The sequence below is a fragment of the Lichenostomus cassidix genome, chromosome 10 (genome assembly GCF_008360975.1).
Source record: "Lichenostomus cassidix isolate B80296 chromosome 10, HeHo_3.0, whole genome shotgun sequence".
NCBI classification, from domain to species: Eukaryota; Metazoa; Chordata; class Aves; order Passeriformes; family Meliphagidae; genus Lichenostomus; species Lichenostomus cassidix.
The window spans coordinates 5,676,706-5,698,165 of record NC_139491.1 but is presented as its reverse complement, the minus strand read 5'-3'; the positions used below and the strand labels follow the sequence as shown (position 1 = coordinate 5,698,165).

At 44.5% G+C, this 21,460-nt stretch overlaps 1 long non-coding RNA gene across 1 annotated transcript in view; it reads left to right on the top strand.

Annotated features, from left to right (window-relative positions):
- Positions 1-20,678, top strand: part of LOC146432612 (uncharacterized) — a 32,596-nt gene extending 11,918 nt beyond the window's left edge. Inside the window, exons 3-5 of the long non-coding RNA XR_014854257.1 lie at positions 3,763-3,815; positions 6,426-7,080; positions 20,551-20,678. This is a non-coding gene — a long non-coding RNA (uncharacterized LOC146432612). The remainder of the gene's footprint in view (positions 1-3,762; positions 3,816-6,425; positions 7,081-20,550) is intronic.
- The last annotated feature ends 782 nt before the right edge of the window (positions 20,679-21,460 follow it).

Here is a 21,460-nt window from a genome sequence, read left to right as displayed (position 1 = left end):
AGTTTTACTGCTTCCAAATATGCTCTGTGCCCCTGCTCAGCAGTAGGTAGTTATTTAAAACAATACATTTCTCTTCTGTGCAGCGCTTTCTCAGAGGTCTTGGCTTGTTCAGGCTTTAACTAGGCTTTAGCATGCAAATTTAATGTGTCATTGTGGCATACTTAGCAATAATTAATATAGAGGGGTTACTTGTAAATTGGTACTGGGGACAGATTTGTGAGGCCAACCCCAGCAGTGGTTTTCCTTTAAAGGCTCAAGCTGATGATGGGTTTGATGTGAGAGTGTCAAGTGACATTTACTAGTGGGAGGAGGCCAGGAGTATTTATATTTTGGATGTGTGTGGTGGGAGGTTTTTTTTTTTTTTTTTCCCCTTCATCACTTTTTTTCTCTTCCCAAATTTTGCAGCTGTGCTTTGATTTACATGAACTGGACAAAGCTGCAAGTTTACAGTGTTCCAGTTCCTTCCCACATCAGGGACCAGAATGGCAATTCCAGCAACCCCCTGGGAAAGGGGCTGGGATATTGAATGTGTGATATGAAGGCAGATGAACTTATCAAATCTTGGCTAAGATATGGCAAATATTGGTGTATCTGCTACAGCAGGAAGCCTCTGTTAAACTTGTCACAGAAGGCTGGAAATACTTTGGGGGTGCAAGAGTAATTTCTTTTGCTCTACACAAAAGTTGGCTAACCCTTGTTCACTGCAGTCCCCTTCTGGAAGCACAGTGTAAAATATTTTTCATAAAATGTAAAAAAAAAAAAAAAGTTGGAAAGCTGAAAATTCCCTTTTAAAACTGGAAGGAGAGGCAAGCCCTCCTGTTCTGGGATGCAAATGGGCTTGTTACAGAAAAGGATGGGGAACAAACCTTCCCTGAAACAGCTGGGGCTGATCCCCATCAGAATCAGAATGCAGGACCAGATGGTCAGCTCTCCTGTGACAATTCTATTTTTTATTTACATAAAAACACATTTTTAGTTGGGGGGAAAAAATTTAGCCAATTCTGCTGTGAAGAAATGTAATGAAAATGAAAAATTCCTCTGTTCTGAGAAGCTCCCTGCCTGTTTTTGACTGCAGTATCAATAGGAATATCAAATAAGGAGCAAGAAGATCAAGAAGGGAAAGCATCAGCTCTTTTTTGGCTTTCAGGGACCTGCAGAAATACAGAGAAAAATTGCTGGTAGTTGATATATTGACCGGTTTTCATTATAACTTCAGTTCTTCTTTCAGCTGAAAGAGAAGATATGATATGTCTTGATTAAATGAAATGTCATTTCAGTGTTGAATTAATTACATAGAACATAGGCAAGGACTTGGTATTGTATTAATTTGGCTGCTCTGGAGAAAACATCAATAGGCTGTTTGTGGATGATAACTTCATACTCTGTTAGCTTCTGCCTAGGAGCTCAGAGCTCCTTGCAAACACTGGTGTGTTAAGCTTGGTAAAGGCAGTGAAATCATTATAATTTCCCTTTTGTGCAAGCTAGAGCAACACTAAGAAAACTTTCAGGCTTTCCCTTTGCAGTTTAAAGGCAATGAGAGTTTGATCCACAGAGGTGTGGAGGACTGGACCCTGAATAGACCACTGAACCTTTCTTGTCCCTACTGAGTTGCACAAGAGTGGCATAAGAGATGGAAAGAGAAGAACAGATTTCCATGATTTTCAGTACTGAAGCTTTTAACTGAGTATTGAGTTGTTCCCTGCCTGGTGGCTGATTAAGAAATGGCCACAGCCAGGGGTTGGCAAAGATCAAGATCAGTTTTACAAGCAGAGATTGACTCAAGTGAGTTGTCACAGTCTGCTTTTCTGGGAAAAGGCAATTATAACTCAGGAAGTTCTGATGTGAAAATAATTTTGGCAGATATGCTCTTTTTTTAATAGTTTATGCATGCAAAAGCAGTAGTGAAGATAAGGTGATGGGAAAGGTGAATCAAAGCAAAAGTCTCTTTGTGTGGGGTCATGTTTTGTTTCAGAGATGTGCTCAAAGAAAATCTAAAGGTATTCCCTGGATTTGCCACCACATTTAATAGGCCATTTCAGGCTCGAGGAGGGGATTCCTGGAACTTTGTAAAAGGTCTTAAAACCTGCCCTTTAGAAAGACCCCATGGGCAGAGATACAATGACTGATCTACCCACAACATCCCAGCCCTGATTTGGGTTATACTTGGGGCAAAGCAGGATAATAGTGGTGTTTCCCTGCCTGCTCAACCCTTCACCCTTCCACAGAGATGGCTAAAAAGGTTCTGTTCCATATCCAAGTGCAGATCCCTCCCCTCCAGGTAGTGTCTCAAATCCCAGGCGGCGTTACTGGCACTCGCTGTGGGAGGTTTTATAGCACTGACGTAGTTTTATGGTTATTATTTTTATTTATGGTTCATTGGATCAAGGCCCCCAATTTACTTCATAGCTCTCCAATGTCAACAATTATCAGGCAGCTGCTAATTGGGGCTGGATCAGAAAATCAGCAGCCTCCTATCGCTGGAAATCTCCGTGGGTGACATTTCTGACACCTCCAAAATCAATGGCAACAAGCCTAACGACACTGAGAAAATCAGGAATATATCCCATTTTCCTATATCCATTCCAGTGACAGGTCTGCAAACTCAGAATGAAATCTGATTTCCACACTGATAAAAGCTAATGAAGCATGGAGGAGCATCATTAAGCCATAAGCAGTTTTTGCATTAGAGACTGCATGCAAGGTGGGAACCACTGAGTGTTTTTTTGGGTTTTTTGTTAGTGGTTGTGTAACTGAGTGAGATTGTTCTGGAGAATTGAACCTTTGGATAAGGATGAGAGAAAAGGAGAGACAAACAAAAGATAAGGGGAGAAGAAAGTATGATGACATCCTTAAAAGGAAAAGGGTAACAGGATTAACTTTTTGGACAACATTTCTTCAATTTCAAAATCTTGCAAAAGTAGCAAAAAAAAAAAAAAGAAAATAAAATGTAGACCTAGCCGTAATTTGATTCCAAACTGCCACCCCCTCAATGAGAAAAAAAAAAAAAAAGGTCAGACATAATTTTTGGTCTCAAAACTTTATAAAGACTTTTAAATTTTGGTTGAGTTTAAGCCTTTAAGTGAAGTTAACCTTTTAAGCTAAATTTACTTTTCCTAAGCATTTTCTATGAGGCAAAAAATCATTTAAAAATAGCATTTTCCATGTGCTCTAACAGTGGCAGAGACTAGCACGTGCTCTGTGATCCTTGCTGTCCTTGCTGCCACCTGTCCCATTGCTTCCAGGTGACAGAACCTGCAAACCTCGTGACAGCTGTAGTGTAGGAGGGGCAGGAGTTGGATACATCCAACCTGTTTATTCCGCAGGCTTGGATGCCTGGTCAGGGGCATTTCTCTGAGCTGAGCAAACAGTTGACATATGTGCACTGAGAACAATTTAAAAATGTGCATTTGATAGGTTTTCAATAATAAGACACTCGTGTTTTGTGCTGTTTTCCTGAGAAACCACTAAATCTGTCGTGCTCTGCTCACATGCCATGCAGAGAAGTTGCAACCCCCTACCCAAACTGATTCCCCAGCCCTATATTTCATTTTCCTTTTGAAGCCTCTGTCATTTTAAGCCTTCAGATAATAGGCCATTATTCTCAGAGTTGCTATTATATTTTATTAATGGGGAGGGGGAATTTATTGTCACAAACTCGGAGAGATTTGCACTTGGAGCAGTCACAGCTCTCAAAAAGGGCAATTCATTCAGCTGCCTTGCTTGATGGATGTAGATCTCATCTCTTCCCCCTTACTTTTCCAGGTCCTACCTGCCTTTGTGAGCCATGGGGACAGGTCTGGTGGCAGGAGCAGCAGGTTGGTGTCCCAGGAATTTTGCAGAGTGGGATCCCTGCCAGTTGCAGTGGTGGTTCTGGGGGTGGGTTTGGGTTAGTGCTGGTGGCTGGAGCCCAGGGGAGCCAAGTTCTCCTCTCACAGCTGTGCATGTGGGTGTGTGTGCACGTACAGACAGCCAGAACAAGTCTGTTCCTGTTTGGGAGATCAGTGTCAAAAGTGTATTTTGTAAGAGCTGGCCAGGCTCCTGTTTCCACATTACTAACCAAAAGCAGTTAGATGGTTTTTTTGGGTGTCTCTGCTTTTCCAAATCACTGCATGGCTATGTCTCTCCCTTTAGAAGAGGGAAGGATGTGCTCCACAGCCTCTATGGAGGTATTGCCAGCAGCTCATCCCAGTTTGGTGGGGCTAGGCATCACCTAATAGGGTGACCAAGGTGTGACTGCTGCAAGAAGGGAAGGAAAAGCCTGTGCTGGGGGTGGGGACCAGCTTGCCAGAAAGGTTTCTGCTCCCCTGGTGCTTACAAGAAAGGGATGAGTACAGACATGTTGGATCCAGCTGTGTCTCTCCCTTTGTCTTTGTACAAATTGTACCTTCTCCAACCCTTCAGAAACACAGGACAAGGGTGGGTTTATTTTTTTTTTGACCCTGAAGTGCCTGAACACCTGAGGCTGAAAATCATTTGCTCTCTTCCACCTCCCCTTTTTCTCCTTCATTTGTTATCCTCAGAGGGGGGTCAGCTGCTAATTGCAGTGTCCTGCAAGTGTCCACCATTGTCCAGTGAAAAGCATAATCTGGGGGTATTCTAAGCACCATTATACAGCTGGGATGGGGAAATAAGTGAGGTGTGCTGAAGGAAAGTGGCTTTGTGGCTGGTCTGCTTCTGCTAGCAGGAGGAAGAGGAGGGGGAGAGGAAGGCTAATGCTCCAGTCTGTGCATTAACCCATCCTACTGCCTCTGGAGCTGTAGCATCTGGGGAGAGTAGGACACAAACAGCAAGAGTTAGCCCTGAGGGGAAATAAGACACCTGTGCTGGGAATCAGCTTTTAGATACTAGCCATTGCCTGACTGGTTTGGGTTTTTTCTTGTCTCTGACACATTTTTCTCCAGCTCACTTTTCTGTCAGACCCAGAACAAATGGTGTTTAATCTGCAGATGCAGCCCACAGCTGGGATAAATGTATGCATTCCTGCAGCTTTGACTAGCTTTAGGTATTTCTTGGGGGGAGCAAAAGTGCTTCCATATTCTTGGATAGGGGTCGTGCATTTTCTGCAAAGGAGGAATATAAATTCATAGCTACCCATTGCAGCAGTAGCAGCTGGTCTTATTAGATTTGCTTGTACCCTAAATGGTCTGTTGCAGTCACCAAGGTGCTGGTTTAGTCTCAAAGAGGATGCTGCAGTCCAGTCTGGGGCAGCAGGAGCACAAGTGGGCTGGATGAATCCCCCATGGCTGAGCTCTGGGGTGGTGGGTGCTGGAAAATTACTGTCCTGCCACCCAGGCTGTGCTCTGAGCTCCAGGGGGTTCTGACTTTACCTTATAGTGAACTGGGGGAATCACCATCCCTAGAAGTGTGCAAAAAATATAGAGATGTGGTGCTTGGGAATGTGGGTGAGTGGTGAACTGGGCAGTGCTGGGTTAATGGTCGGACTTGATGATCCTAGATGGTTTTTCCAACCTAAATTTTCCATGATTATTAATGCAAAGGCTTCACTGTCATAAACCAATATTGACATATTGATATCTGATATGGAAGGATTTCAAGATGATCTTTCTTAGAAGAAACACTCCCAAACATCATTACTGATGGAGCTGGAAATAGAAGTGGGATTTCTTGACTCCCTGTTCAATCTGCAACCAACAGATTCAGCTGTTGAAAGAAATCAATTGGGAAGTCAGTGGGTGCTTTGATAGTTTAGCTGTTCATTTTCAGTGTTTTTAGTCATGTCCTTTTAAATCATGAACTTCAAAAATTCCTGGTTGGCTACGAAGAGTGTGGTCTGGTTTTCAAAGCTGCTGAGCTGTTAAGAACATTTTGAAAATAAGAGTAAGGATGTTGGATGCCCAAATATATCCTCAGGAGCCCAGGTCTAAGCATCTGGCTTTGCATACTTTACTTTTATTATCTGCACCTTTAAAAAGAAGAAAAGAACTACGATTGCTGCTCATTACTATCATTAATCCAAGTGATTTGAAGGTAGTTTATTTTGTTATGAATCAGTCAATTAATTCTGTTTGCTAATTTACTCTGTTGCAAAATATCAGGCTAAAGAAATTTTCTGTACATTAACACAATAAATCTTAATTTGTTACTGCAGTTTTCTGAGTAACCCACAGCCAGCTGAAGTCAGATTTATTAATTTTTTCCATTTTTCCATTTTCTCTTTGGTTAAATCAATTTCTTATGCAGTTTCTCGTGTCTCTCTCCTGATTCTTCAATTTTTAAGGTCCCATCACTTCTGTGGATGAGGTTCAAAGGTCTTTGGGGAGAACTGGTTTGCATCCTGAACTCAGGAGCAAGAGTTGCAGGTCCCAATTTGCAAACAAGGAACTGCTGATACTAATTATTTTTGTTGCTTATTTATGTCTTGATAGTTCCTACAATCCAATTAAAATCATTGCTGTTCCTTGCAGGTGGTATGGATCTTCATTTGGATTTCAGGAGACATAAACAACTGCAGCTTGTGAAGATGACACTTCTGTGAAGGGTAAATTCACTTTTGAAAATTCACCATGAAATTCACTTTTGTTCCAAAAAATAAAATGAGTAGAAATGCAGAGACTCTGGTGCGATCACCAGCCTCCAGCAGTGAAGATTTAAGATGGTAAATATTGTAAACCTTTTAATAAGCCTTATATCATAACTCCAATGATGTCAAATGAATTAGGTGTTGAATTGCCAATCATTTCTGAGAAAGCTGTCAAGAGAAAAGCCCATCTAAAAAGGTGCTTCCAGAAAAAAAACAAAACACGCTTTAGAAAAAACCCACTGTTTTCGTTTTTTAAAAAAAAAACCACCACCATCCACTTTCAAATGGTTCCCTGAGAAAATGATCTTCAAATAGCTGAGAGCAATTGGCATAATGATTTAAAGTTGGGCTGCAGAGTCGTGGCAGGGAAATGAGAGGGAATGTAGGGGCTGAGCTGGGATACAGAGATGGCGCTAATCAAAGGCGTCACGGTGACACCGCGTGAACTTCATATTTAGCCAGTGACGTTTGCACTCCACAAGAACCCAGGGGAGGCAATTAGGAGGGCTGCAGAAGGAGGGAATAATTTTACCTGTCAGGTTTGGAAGTGGGCAGCTCTGTGTGTGTGTGTGAATAGTTTTGTGTGTATGTGAAAGATCCAGAAACTAATGAAACAGAGGGGCTTGTGGCGGGGGGGATCGTCAAGCCTGTGGTTAGAGGTGGGGAAGGAGCTGTTTCCAAACCCACACAATTTATTTCTGGATCTGGTGGGTAGGTGGGATGCAAAGTTAGAAGGCTTTACCCTTCAGGGTTTTCATCTGCTTTAAATTCAGTTGAAAATATTGCTAATTGTAGCAGCAGGCAAAGTACCCATGTACATCTTACAGGTGACCTCATTACATTTTCATTTAAATTTTTTTCTCTGATTGTTTTTTCCCCCCTCAGTTTCTCAGGATGTGACTAAGGAGCCAAGGGTAGAGAAGGCTCCAAATTCAGTACTTGCAGCTCCCAGGCCTCCCAATGGTGCAGTACTGTGCAGAATTAACCTGGCAAACCAGAGCTTTCCTTTTAGGATGGAAAATTAAATGGTGCTAAGCTGGTGTTAAGAGCTGTACAAAAATGGTCCTTGCTCCAGGAGCTTTCTGATAGCAGAACTGGCGTAGGGCATACACATTTCTGTGCTCACAGGAAGGTTTGGCTCAAGTTTGATCTCAAATTTGTGAGTGATGAACCCCAGATCTTTTATCTCATTGTTTTTGGGAGAAGTGGGTCTACAGTGTTTTATATCCAAGGCAGATAAAGCTGATGAGTGTCACCAAAACTCCAAATCCAGAGTCCTTTTATTATCAAATTCTTAATGATTTTATATTCGGACATGTGGGAGTGATATTTTTATTTTTCTTCTTTTTGTCCCCAAACAAACCTTCCACCCTATTTCAGTGCTTCCTTGAGGTATGTCTAAGTCTTTTGTGTGGAGAAGGGTACTGGGGACAGGACCTTGGACATAAACAAGACTTCACACAGCCTGAGCCACCTGAGGTCCCTCCCTGATTGTTTCTAGGACAAATCCCTACTGCAGGGAGGGATTTCAAACTAGTGGTCAAACATCTCAGTTCTGTAGCCCTGAAGGAAACAGCAGTAATGGATCCAGGTGTCATTGCTTCTCCTAAGCACCTACATAGGCACCTGCCCTGCCTCTGCCAGAAATTATTGTCCAAAACCTGTTCAAAAAAATTATAGAATATCCTGAGTTGGAAGGGACCCACGTGCTGTCAGTGTGAATAGGTGGATCAACTGCAGCAGCAAAGCAAATTTATCATCAAGCAGTGCTTTGAGCTAACCCACTTCTGTAACTCTGAGACAGTTATTTTGGGGGAAATATATATGAACTAGAGCTTAAAAATTTGGCTTGAGTTGAGGGCAGAGAAGACGCCTCACTTAGCCTGAGGAATGCTTTTGACAGAGACATGTTGTCGCCACATCTCTTGGCTGGGAATAAGTTGTACCTTTCCTGCAAATGGAAATATTTCTCTGAAGTCCAACAGCTGCAGGAACAGCAACTTGTCTCTTGATCACGTTTTCAGTTTTAAAACCCATTTCTAGTCCAGCAGTGAGGAGAAAACCCAAAGCTCATTCAAATGAGCTTTTTAAAGGAAAAAGTCACATTAAATCTAAACCAATTTCATGATCTTGTCTGAGTCATGACTTTTTAAAGACTGGGGGCTGAGGCTGCAGTTAACATTGCCTTAGCAATGCTCAGTACTTATCTGTGAGTAGACAGGTAATGGTGGGGAAGGGCTTGTGGTGTTATTTTTCCAAGGGCCTGATCATTTAGCTATCTAATTTGGGAAGCAGGACTATCTCTGGCTGACTCTTATCACCCTTTCAGCGAGGCAGATAGCAGCCAGCACATTACTCACTGTTGCCCCGTGGATATCTGGTGTCTGAGTATGTGTTACAAACCGTGGCAGCCAGAACAGTGAAACCTCTCAGCGCTGGGCACAGGGAGGTGGCTCCAGCCCTGATGGTAAAATGGGGATGGATTTGTCCTCTGGACTTGTCCTCACCACCTGAGAGAGCCTCGGTGGCTCTGCTCTGTTGTCACTCAGTTACTTTTCCTGGGGACTGAAGAATGGGGAGGGGATACACTGTGATATAGGAAAATTCCCTAACTTGCTTTATAACTGCAAAAATAATATGGGCAACTTTATTTATAGTTAGAGAAGGACTTTCATTTTTTCCTATCGCTTGCTGTCTTCTCCCTGACAGCTGATTGTGAGGCACCAGGGAGAGATTTAACCTCTTACTGGTACTTTTTCAGCTTTATCTTCCCCACAAGGTTTCAATGTGGGTAGGTTATGCGGGTTATTCTTTTTTCCTGTTTTGCAGATGGAAAATAGAGACACACAGTTCAGAGGTGTTTGTAAGGACTCTTCTGACTTGAAACAAAAACCTCAAACCACTTCAAAATAACTTGTTATTCTTGTTATTGTTATAAGAACAACAAGTTCTCTCCATGCCTTCTGATGGACCTTTTGGATTTTCAGATGCTTGTGATGTTTAAACATGGAAGTAGTCAGTGCAGAGGTTGGAAAGCCTGAGAGCCATGGGTTGGTAGGAAGGAGACCCAGGTTGCCCTGGCTGATTGTGATGTGGCACATCCCACGCTGACCAGGGTGACTGAGAAGCACCTGTGGCTCTGAATCACCACCCTTAAATCTGCCCCAGTGCAAACTGGCCCTTTAACTGGAACCCACTGGTGGGTGTGTGTGTGGAGAGGGGAGCAGAGACAGAAAGGAAGTAATATTGAGTCACAGCAGTCAAGAAGGATCAAAGATTGGCTATTTTTGACACACAAAAGGGTAAGTGATGCTGAACTCTCTCTAGACTGATTCCAGCTGAACACAAAGCATTTTAACCTCTTAATCCTCACTTCTGAGTTATAGCCCAGACATTGAGGGCTTTGTGGCTTTTTGGAGATTCTCTGCTGTGTGTGACCCTCGTCCCAAGCAAATAACACACACCCCTGGCTGCTGCACAGCGTGTGTCGAGTGTTGAGCATGCTGTTAATCCTGAAAGCTCTGTGGTTTTTTTGCCTTCCTTACTGACCATAAGTGGAATTCATGGGAATTCTTACTGAGAAATAGGGTTTGATTGGGCTTGAAGCAACCTGGTCTAGTGGAAAGTGTCCTGGCCCATGGCAGAGGGGTTGGAACAGGATGGTCTTTAAGGTCACTTCCAACCCTAACCATTCTGTGATCTATGAACTGTGGATGTAATACCTCTTTTCCCATTTTAATTTGTGGAGGCAGAATCCCAGTTTCACCTCAGTCTCCTGAGGATGCCCCTAACCTCCCTGAGCTTCCCCCCAAAGGAGCTGTTCCTGGGCTCTCCTCTGTCATCTTCCCACCTTGGCCATTCACTTATCCCCTCACCAAATACTGAAATATTCCTCCATGCTTCCCAGCACATGGACTGGTGTTCTCTATGAATCCATATCCACCGATTGTGGATACAAAAATGCTATTTTGGTTTGAGCCTTGTTCGTATTATTTTTGGTTTGCATATTTGGGCTTGACATAAAACCCAGTGGAGAGAGACTCTTACTTAGCCAAGGCCATTTCTGCATTCACTGCAGATGAGCGTGGTGCTCCAGGGAACCAGTTTTATTCCAGGCTTTGCCAGTGATTCATTTCTGGATGCTGCCTGCATGATTCCCTCTGGGCCTCAGTTTCCTGTTCTGTAAAATGGAGATAATACCCTTTCATGGCACAGGGCTGCTTTGAAGCCTTTACAAAATTACTCTGATGTGTTTGGATGAAAGTTTCTATAAAGCAGATTTAAAAAAGCATGCAGCTCTCATTGAGGGGTTTGTATGGAGTGATCAGGACCCCAGAATTACTTCCCAGGATGAATGTGTCTGTGTTGAACCCTCAGACAATGCTGAACACTGAAACAATATTCATGTAACTCTTCTAAAAGCATCCACTGTTGGTGCCCATGGCACGGTTTGCTGCTATTCATTCTTTTTGTTTATTTTATGTAAATCCTTTTTCCTTCTCATTGAACACACAAACAGAAAAAGGGGTGGCCAAAAAAAAAAAAAAATTGCTCTGTAAGCCCCATAAAATTGATTCATCTTGAAGCAGTTTTTAGCAGAACCAACCCTCTCTGCCTATCTGTGTGATTTTAAAAGAAACTCCCCTCTTTCTCCTGACATATTATGGGAAGGAAAAAAAAAACCCAAAAACCCCTGAAAGCAGAAATGAAAGAGATGCAGAATTTTTGTCTCCTCGCCTTTCTCACTCCGGTCCCTTTATGCGCTCTCCCGCCGCCCCCTCCTCCATCGCCCTCCCTCCTGCTCTGCCTCAGTTCCCATTGAAATGTCAAATGCAGCAGTTGTCTGCGAGTGAAAGAGGGGCTCCCTGGTGGGAACAGCCTGCCCTTCTAACCTGAAGGCCTCGGCTGTTCTCTTCTCCCCTTTTTGGTGTTTCCCATCCCACTTTCTCAGCAGATGTTGTGTGGGGCAGCACGGGCTGTAAAGGAATGAGTTTCTTTTCACCTGGCCATGTGAATGGGCTGGCACAGAAACCCTGGCTTATTCTCTCAGACTCTGGCAACAGCTTACACAGAAAGAGATTGTTTCGAAGAGCTGTCTCTTTTCTTTAGTTTTTTTTTTTTTAGACGAAGATAGGGAAAAAAAGCTGAGAGATGCTGGCTGTATTTTAAGCTTCCTCCTTGGGTGCCAAGGAGTCCTTGGAGTTTTGTTGCTGCTACTTTTGTTCCTTTTATAGTTTCCATTCAGGCCCCAGGCTTTCAGCTCCCCTTTGTCTTAGTCCTACTTTTCCCAAGCAGTTGACATGAGAATTGGTTCAGAAAGATGGTGGTGGTTCATCCAGGAGCATTGCCCCACTTTCATCCAGGGCTGTAGTTTTTGACTCTTGGGTAGAAATTTGGAAAAGAGTGACATTTCCCATGTTTCTGCAGGGAAAATATTTAGTTTCAGATGAGCTCTGTATGAAAACACGTGGCAATGGTGTGCAAAAATGCACAAAGTCAATCCTGATGTTGGGTCTTGTCACTTGAGATTGGAGAGGCACCTTAAAGATGGAAGAAATAGGCTGTACATGAGTTTTCACCTTTTCTCCCTTTTTTTGGCTCCCTGTTTATCTATTTAATGTCCAAAGATATCCATGCAGGAGTTGCCATGAATGCCAAGATGCAAGTGATCCCAGAGCACTGTCACTTATCCAGCTCACTTTTGGCCATGTCTCTGTGCTCTGAGCCCAAGCCATCATATCTAAACTTTTTATATCTATATTCAAGACAAAATTATGTATGTGGCTTGTGAGTAATTTGATTTCCAGCATCAGAAATGCACACGCTGCTGATCCTGAGAAATTGAGCTGTCGTTTGCTGATTTCATGAGTAAATAATGAGTTATTCTGAAATACTGTAGGGATATTATGCCAGTGGTTCTCTTTGGGTCTTTATACACATTTTAACTCCAGTTGGTTTTTTGTTGTGTGTGCGTGTGGTTTTTTAAAAATCTGAAGTTTATTTTTGCAGTGGTGCTTGGAAAGCTGTAAATGATCCACAAGGAATTAGCAGACAAAAGTCCCTGGCTCTGCTCCACCCTATTGAAGTCGATGGCAAAACTCCCATTGAATTCAGTGGAAGTAACAACTAGGGCCTGTGAGAGTAAACAATAAATCAGTTTTATAATCACAATATTTCTCTACGTCCTGTTCTTAGCAGTTTATGTGGCAGAGGTGTCAGGTGCTTATGTGATGATGAAAGGCACAGACAAATCATGAACATCTCAGGTGAAATACAGGCTTGTGAAGGTGGAATTTCTAAATTTGAAAGCTCTGGGTAGGCTTCACCTTTCAGGCAGTATTTTGGAAACCTGCACTCCAGTTCTGCTCATGAGAATCCACACAAAGTCTTTGAGGTGTTGAACTGCCTCTCCATCCATCACCTAGCCAGCAGGACTAGGAGAACATTTCCCCTTTCCTGTTTGTAAAAAGTGCAGTTTTTAGAGACATGGGAGTGTAGGAACCAGCAAATTGAATCTCCTGCTTGGACAAATGTCCACAAGTGTCCCAAATCTCATTCAAAACCTAAGCAGGGGGAGATGGATCATCTCCTGTCAGATATCCTGCAAATGTGGTGCCTGGGGTTAGAAGTTTGCAGAACCTTTTATCCCTGAGTCTGCTCTGGTGCATCTCAGAGTTAAAACTACTCTGTTAAATAATAGAATAGAAATGGAAATAATAGGAAGGTATAAATAGCTCAGAGGTTGAGTTCTTCTTCAGTCTGTTCTGTCAGTGGACTCCAAATTATTTGATGAAGGAAACAAATATCAGTATCTTACATTTTACACGGGAGAGCCCACAAATCCATGGCAGGGCCAGATATTCAAGGATAGAGTTCAGTCTTTTTCTAAGTCCTAGTCTAGCATCTTATCCCCTGCCTTTTAAAGGCTTTATCCCTGAAACGTGTCTTGAGCTAAGGGCTCTGTATTGTAAAGTTTTCCTATTGATTCCTTCCCTGGAGTTTGTGCCTTTTGGAGGAGATGGGGCATTGCTAATTGCTTCAGCTGTTCTTGACTGTTACAGGGCACTTCAGCAGAACTGTGTAGCCTGAGTGCTTGTGCTTTGTAAAATAACCCTTTGGCCTTGCAGAATGGGAGGATTTACAGGTTTAGCCTTCTTGATTTGTTTTGAATTATTTTGTAGGAGCTATTCATCCAGGGTACAACAGAGCTGAAGGTAAGGCAGGGTTGTCACTAGACTACCCGAAGACGAGAGCCACGGAAATAAAGTGCTATTGTTGCTCTTCAAGCAATGACACTGACTGAAATAAAAGACATCTGGGTAGGAAATAGCAGGCTGCTTCCAGGGAGCATCCATGGTGTACCTCAGCTTGCCATGAATGCTAGCCCTGCTAGGCAACCAGGAAAGGGATCTGCAGGCAGCCATGAGCCAGGCCAAAGAGAGAAAAAGAAAAAAAGCCTAACCCTGAGAAAAAGGGGTTCATTCTTCCTAATTGTGCTTTGGAATGGAAATCTTTTTATTCTTGTCTTTTGTTGCATTTTTCCTCTTCCTTTTCACGCCTCAGCAGCAGCCTGTGGGTCTCAGTGCTAGAATGTGTTGGGTGGCCATACCCCACTCTTCTGGCTCTGCCTGGCCTCCAGGTGGGTTTGGGGCTCTTTGTAGGACAACTGCAGCATCTCTTCATGTTCCTCTCACAGCATGTGACCCTGGCAGCTGGGTCAGGCTGCAGTGTTGGCTGTGACCCTTGGGAAGGGAGGGTGAAACCTGCCTGAGTCTGCTGAAGAGCAGAGTCCAGCTGTGGATGACTGCAGAATTGCAGTTTCACCTAAGGGTAAACACCCAGCCAAAATTGACAGGATTTTTTGAAGTGGCTGGTGGCCAACATCAAGTTCAAAGTGTTTTGATAGATATCTCTGAGCAGGACTTTGAAGAAGGCAGTGGTGGACAGGAGGAGGTGAAATAGGATGCCCAGGGTTAGGTGAGAAGTCAGTGACAGAGAGAATTGAATGTGACTCTCCCTGCCCAGGCTGTCACCTTCACTTCTGGGCCATCTCTTCTCTCAGCAGTTTGTGCAAGTAGACTAAAATTCACTCAAAACCAAAGTGTGAAGGACAACAGAAAGGGGAGGGGGGCACTGCTCAGGGGAGAGAGAAATATCTTTGGGCAAGAGCTGAGAGGAGCTGGGGCAGCAGGGCAAGAGTGGTGGCAGCACCAGTGAAAAATGCTCTGAGGTCATAAGGAAACAGGACCAGGAGCTCTCTGGGTGAGGAGAGAAGTTCCCCATGGTGATGGTCTCACCTCTCACACACATTTCTCATTGTCTGCTTTGTCTTTGATGTTTCCCTGTTCTCCCTTTATTATTAGATGTGCACTGGCAACAAATGGCTTCTCAAGTTTTTATCAAAATTCTTTACTTGATTAATCTAAATTTATTATATGTGCCTCCCTTCTCTAAACATTGAAGCTGTGATTCCCTCTGGAGATCCAGAGGTGCTGGGAGTAACCTGAAGCATCTCCTGCCTTTCAGCACAGGCTGAGTTGAAATGCTGAAGGAAGGGAAGGCTGCTGGCAGGGCCAGCTGTAGCTCAGGCAGCAGCCTCAAGAGGGAGAGAAGGCTTTCTCACAGGCTTTTATGACCAATGTTCAAAGGGAAATGCCTTGAGAGAAGAAAAGGCTGAGCTTTCTGGCTGTACAAAACTCAGCGCTGCAAATCTGTTCTGTGGCTTTGTTTTCCTTGATGCTCCTCTTCTGCTAATCCTTCCCTTTGCTCCTGAGGATGGCTGGGGACTACTTTTCTCAGCCTGGGGAGTTTAAAGCTTAGCCTGGGATGAGCAGTCTCACCTAAATAGATTCAAGTCTGCACCTTTTCTCCTCGGTCACAGATGCATCATCCCCGTGTATGACAGGACAAATAGCCTGGACAGGAGGGGAACGAACTGATTATTTCCCTTGAACTGAGGGATGCCCTGGCACTGTGTGGCTGATCACTGGACAAGACCAGCACAATTGGACAAACGACCAATATAATAGCTAACAAATGGAAAACACCACTGCCAGCAAAGGAGCTGGCTGTTTAAAGACAGCAAGAGGTTTGCAGCAGCAGCCCTAGCAACAAGGACAAAAGTTATCCCAAACATGTGTGTGAAGCAGAGCTTCCAGCCACATGAGGCAGAGCCACCATGAACCCACTGTGTCATGCTATTAATAGGATGGGGACCATTAATTTCTTAAAGGGTGATGCCAAAGCATCAGAAGAAATTTGTGGTGCACATAAAGATTCAGCACATTGCACTGTATCTAATTGCCAGAGTAATTATTTTCTGCTATGCAAATTACCAAGAGCAAATCCACTGCAGTACGTCTATGTGTATTTAATTATCATCAAGAGCTGGAGTTGAGGGACTAGATTTAATATGTTCATAATGAAATAGCCAGAATTTGTGTGTGTATTTGCAGAGAACTCGTTATTTTACCACAGCTGGATTTGTTTATTTTAAATAAATCATTATGGCAGATACAGTTTCTGTATGCTTGCCCATTTGCCGATTTATCGTAAAAATTGCGGTTTCATTTATATGGGTGGTTTCTATCAAACGCACATCACCCCTCTTGCTTGCAAGCTGCATGTTTCTGGAGGATTTAAGGAGTAGTTCAGTGCAAAGAGAAGGCATTTTGTCCATGGATAAACTGAGACTGGAGTAATAGGAGGAATTAGGACGACCTGGGTGGGTTAAGATTTTGTAAGGTTTTGGGTCTTCATATTTACAAGCTTGTTGTGGTTTAAAACCAGGACAGGGATGAGAACTGGAATTCTAGCACCACCCATTTGTAAGCCAAACCTCTTATTGTTCAATGTCTATTTGATGGTGTGCATGAGGCAAGTTAATGCTTTTGGTTTCTAGGGAATATTTTATATTTTCTCATCATGGCAAGAAACAATAGAAGTGTACACAGGATACAGGATTACCATTCTGAACCTGACACAGTTCTTCCCCTTTTAAGCTTCAGAGTTTCTGGACCAGAGCTTTATTAAAGATACTGGGATATCATTTCAAGGCTCAAGTTATAAGAAAAATATTAAAACTGGGAAGAAATACTTTTGCCACTTTGTCATGTTTTGGTGGTTTTCTGTAAATGGAGCTCTTGGAAAAAAAGATCTGAAAGCCAGCAGTGTAGGTGGCTGTTCAGCCAAGAAAAATCATGTTGTGTAGTCCCCAGGAGCAGTGTGTGTGACCTGATCCTGTTAAAAACTTGGAACCTGCAGCTCTGGAGGAGATGCTCCATATCACCCCAAGCTCCAGTCAGGAAAAGTGATTGTCAAGGACAGATTTATTTCCTGCGTCTCCCGCCTTGCAGCTTTGCTTACCTTGATCTGGAGGCAGCAACCTGGATGCAGTTGGCTTCTGCTTGACACCCAATTGTTTGTTGTGGTCACTGTTTCAAAAAGCAGGAGGGAGGCTCCAGGCTGTCCCGATCCTGGCGTGCCAGGGGAGTGCCAGGTGAAAACGCGGCTGCAATGCAATTAGAAACACAAACCATTGCCAAGCCTTTGTGTTCCTTTGTTTCCTCTTGTGGATACCAACTCGAGTTGCAAAACACAATAAGCCAGGGGTAACAAAGGGTCACGAAGGTACCGTGCTGTGTCACGGGCGGTGGGTTGGGGCCAGCTTCTGGTGACATTTCTGTGACAGTGCCCACAGGACCCTTATTCGCAGTGTCCCTGAGCTGGTTTGTGCATAATTGATGGGTACCCTGAGGTTCTGCCTCCCCCTCCTCTCCAGGACGTCCTTTTCTGTGTTAGTTTATTTTTTAAATAATTAACAGACTTTGTGACTGCCTGTCTATCTGTCCCGCTGGAATTCCTCTCCAGCTGCTCTCATCCCTTTCCACAGCCCCTCCCTTTCCTCCCCAACACGCTTTTCCTTTCACTGTATCTTAAAGGGGTGTCTTTTATTTTTGCTTTGTGCGATGAAACCTCCGAGCAGTTCATGAATGAGATGCCCTTTGCTGCTTGCTGGTGTCCTGAAATCTTTTCCTGCCCAGATTCCCTCTCTTTGGTGCAGGGTAACTCTTGCCTGATGGACACCTTCTCTCCCTCCAAAGGACAGTTATAAATCTCCTGTCCCTGTAGCGATAGGGGTGCAGCAGGGGATGGACAAGGGACACTGTTCCCACCCTGTCTGTCCCCTCCTGTGGGCAGTGGTGGCTGCTGTGGCTTGACCTGTGCATGAGTTGGTGTGGCTGATGTGGATATGAGGTTATTCCATGCATTTTCTGAAGGTATTGGGAGCAATGGCAAGAGCCAGTTCCCCCTCTCTTCCCAGAGCATCCATTTCACTGTGGTGCCTGGCAGCAGAGAAGCTGTGGCACATCTTAATGCCACTGGGAAAAGCAGCTTTTGAAGGTGTTGGCTTCCCTTCTGCTACCATGATTGCCTCTATTCCCAGAGGAAAGTCCTCCTGGTAGAAGAAGAAAAGCCTGAAGGCACAGTGCAGCTGCTGGAAATATTTGCTGTATGTTTTGGGCTTTGTGGAAGTGGTCAGCAGCAAGGGTAGATGGTGTGACCCTGGTGGAAATTGTGATTTTTGTACAAAAACCTGAGATCCCAGGGCAATGCTAGTTTCTGGGCATGTATTTGGGAGTGAGAAATGCCAAGACTATGCTCATTGAACTTGAACTTCTTTTCATTGTCAACAGAAGACTTTGCCAGGTTGTTCCTCTTGACCTCATACGAAGCCCATCTACCAATTTTAATAACTCAATAAACAAACTTGCTCCCCATCTCTGCTTGCCTGGGCTTTCTGCTCTCCAGATCCCCATTTTAATTGACACACAGCTTGTGGTGTGGCTGGGGGCTGTGCCAGTAACACACATATTCCAGGCATGGCAGGCAGATAGGCTCCCTCCCTCTGACACCATCATTCCAAGCAAACATCAGACAAGCATCTGGCTTTGATGTGGCTCCTGGGCTTGCAGCCTCAAAAGAGGAATCTTTGGAGCCCCATTTGCGCTGCTCCTCGTGCCAGAAATCGCAGCAATGTCATAACAGCCAAGCAACTGGGTCCTCAGCATGGTGGAGGGAATATTTTGCAGCTCCTCAGCAGACACGGTTGTGCTGGAGGATAATCAAGAGCAGCCTGGGCTCGGCAGGGATTTGGGCTGTGAAAATAATAATAATCAGGGATGTGGAATGGGTGATAGGGCTGTTGTTGGACCATCTGAGGCACTTGTCAGAGGACATTAGCCCTGCAATTAGGAGAAGCTGAGGAGGAGGGAAGGGAAGACAGCAAGAGCAGTGCTGCAGCAGGGAGGGCTTTGTGTCAGCATACAAAGCTTTTTTCTCAGCAGGGCTGCTGGGATTTGCTCAGGTCTCCTCCCAGATAAATTAACTCAGTACAACACCTGCTCCTTTAATATGGCCAGGCTAACTCTGCTGAAGACCTGGCCTTTTTCTCTTTCTCTTTTTTTCATTTTTCTTTCTTCTTTTTTTTGGGTTTTTTTTTTTTTTAATGACATTGAAGCAGCCTGTGAACTCCCTTCTCCTGTTTTCTTCCCCCCTAAACCACCCTCTCTCTTGGAGGGTGAGAATGTTTTCCCCCATAAGAAGAACTGGAAAAAAAACCCCAAAAGCAGTTGAAAGATTTAGAACAAAACCCCACCAAAAAAAAAAAAAAAAAAAAGAAAAAAAGCCCAAGCTGGCAAGAGGTGAAGGGTATGTAATTGCTATTCCTTCTGCAGCCCACTAAAGCTGCATGTTTTAACCATCTGAGGACAGCAGGGAATTTTCTCTTCCAAGAGAGTCAAATGTGGGGTTTGCATTTTCTTTCTTTTCAGGAGGGGTGTGGGGTGAAAGAGGTGGGCTTCATTTTCCTTGGGATTAGCTAAAGCTCCCTCCACTTTTATGTTGGCAACATGAGGTTTCATCAGACCTGTGATCCTGCTCTGAATAAAAATATAGCATTACTGTCAAACTGCAGAGCAGAGGGCTCGAACTTAACTAGATTAAAGCACATTTGAGGCAGCATTCTTGGCTTCATGGAGGGAGGTGTGGGGGCTCCTGTGCTCCCAAATTCAGCTCGAGCACGGGGGAGTTCAATTCGTGCTGCTGACTGGAGAACCTCAGAATTTCCCTCCAGGATGTTTGACTTGGTGCTGAGACATCCCCTCGCTGCAATTCTGTGGATTTTTCCTTGACAATGCCCTGTTGGCAGCAGCCTCCCTCATCAGTGGGGTGCACCTTGTATTCATGGAGATGTATGCACGAGTTTAATTGCAAATAAATGCCACATTTGCTTACAGCTTGGTGTTTGCCTTTCCCATATGAATAAACATCCCTGGCCGCTCCTCTCTGCCCTGCACACACCCTTGAGAACACTTTCACAGCCTGCTTGCTGCCCTTGGCTCTTGCTTTGCTCTTTGGGCACTTTTCTTGCCAGATTTTGCAGGTTTTTCCTGACCTCTGCTGATGGTCCAACGCGTTGTGGGTTTCATGGTGTATTTTACGAGGAAGCAGAAGCCTCTGAGCATCTCGTGCCATGTTTTGTGTTGTGCCTCCCGTCTTGGTGAGCTCCTGCAAGCTTGGATGTATCCCCATATGTCCAGTAATGAGCATGGGCTAATTGCCTAGGCAGATAGAAAAATAGATAGGTAATTTGTAGCTATTTAATTTTACATTAGGTGGAGGGATGTAGGGGCAGAGGCTAATGTTGTTGGCATTTCTTTTCAGGGTTGTTAACCAGATATGCTGCCTCTGGGGCATAACAATGTCTCCCTCGGTGGAGCTCTGATACTTTTATTACATTCTTATTAATTTAGCAATGGCCTAAAGTCTGTGAGGCACCTTCCAAGGCATGATCCCTGCCCTGAGGACCTTACAGACTAATTCCAAAGCATGATACAACCGGGGATTACTCAGTGAGGGCAAGGGCCTAATGGAGTAAGGAATGGTTTGTGTTAGATAAATGGATAAGGATGAATCAGTGCAAGAGTTAATCACGTTTTTCCTTACAGGCACGTGGGGATAAAGCAGCTCCTTAGGAGGTCTGGGGTGTCTTTCAAGCAAGGACCATAGCTGAAGGTGTCTCCTGTCTCCCAGCTCCATATGGATGCTGCTCTGGGAAGCAACATGCTCCAAGTACAAGAAGTGAGTAAATGTGAGTTACCATGTGAGTAAATGGTGTGTCAACAAAAAGCTTGGCTGTAAGCTCCAAAAGCAGCCATGTCCTGTCCTCCAGAAACACCAACAGGTCTCACTCCATCTCCCCTCTCAGCCCTTTGGGAGCAGAGGGCTGTGGGAGGCTTTTTTATTTGGAGTGAAATTGCAAAGCTGTGCCTTTTTACCACAGATTTCAGTTCTTGGGAAGCCACAAACTGCCAGTGCCAAACAAAAGAGCTGTGCAGGAGGCTGGGGAAAGGGCCAGAGGGGAGCAGGGGCTGGAAAAAGGCTTTACTCAGGGGTGGCCAGAGGGTCCCCCTGCTCCCCCCAGCACCTGTCCTCCCTGTCTGAAGGCTGTGGGCTGCCCAGCCCGGCCAGAGCTCGTGGGACAGATGGGACAGCAACAGCTGAGGGAGCTCAGGGCAGGAGGGATGAAAGCGAGACGAGGAGCCCTCCCCTCAGAGCCTCGGCTGCGCGGGCTGGTGTGAGCCAGTGGGGAACATTTGGTGTCCATGTGGCATCTGGCAGCAGAGTTTGCTTCTCTGGCATTTCCTTTGGTGAAAGGAAGAGCAAAGCAATTCCTTTCCAAGCAGCTGCTCTGCTCTGCTGGGAGGGAACAGCATCCTCCTCCTCCTCCTCCCTGCCCTGGCCCTTTGGCAGGGTGCTGCATCCCAGCCCCCTAAATTAACACCCCCAGCCCCAGGTAAACATCCTTTACCCTCATTTACTCTCTCGTATTCTTTTACTACTGAGAAAAGAAAACCT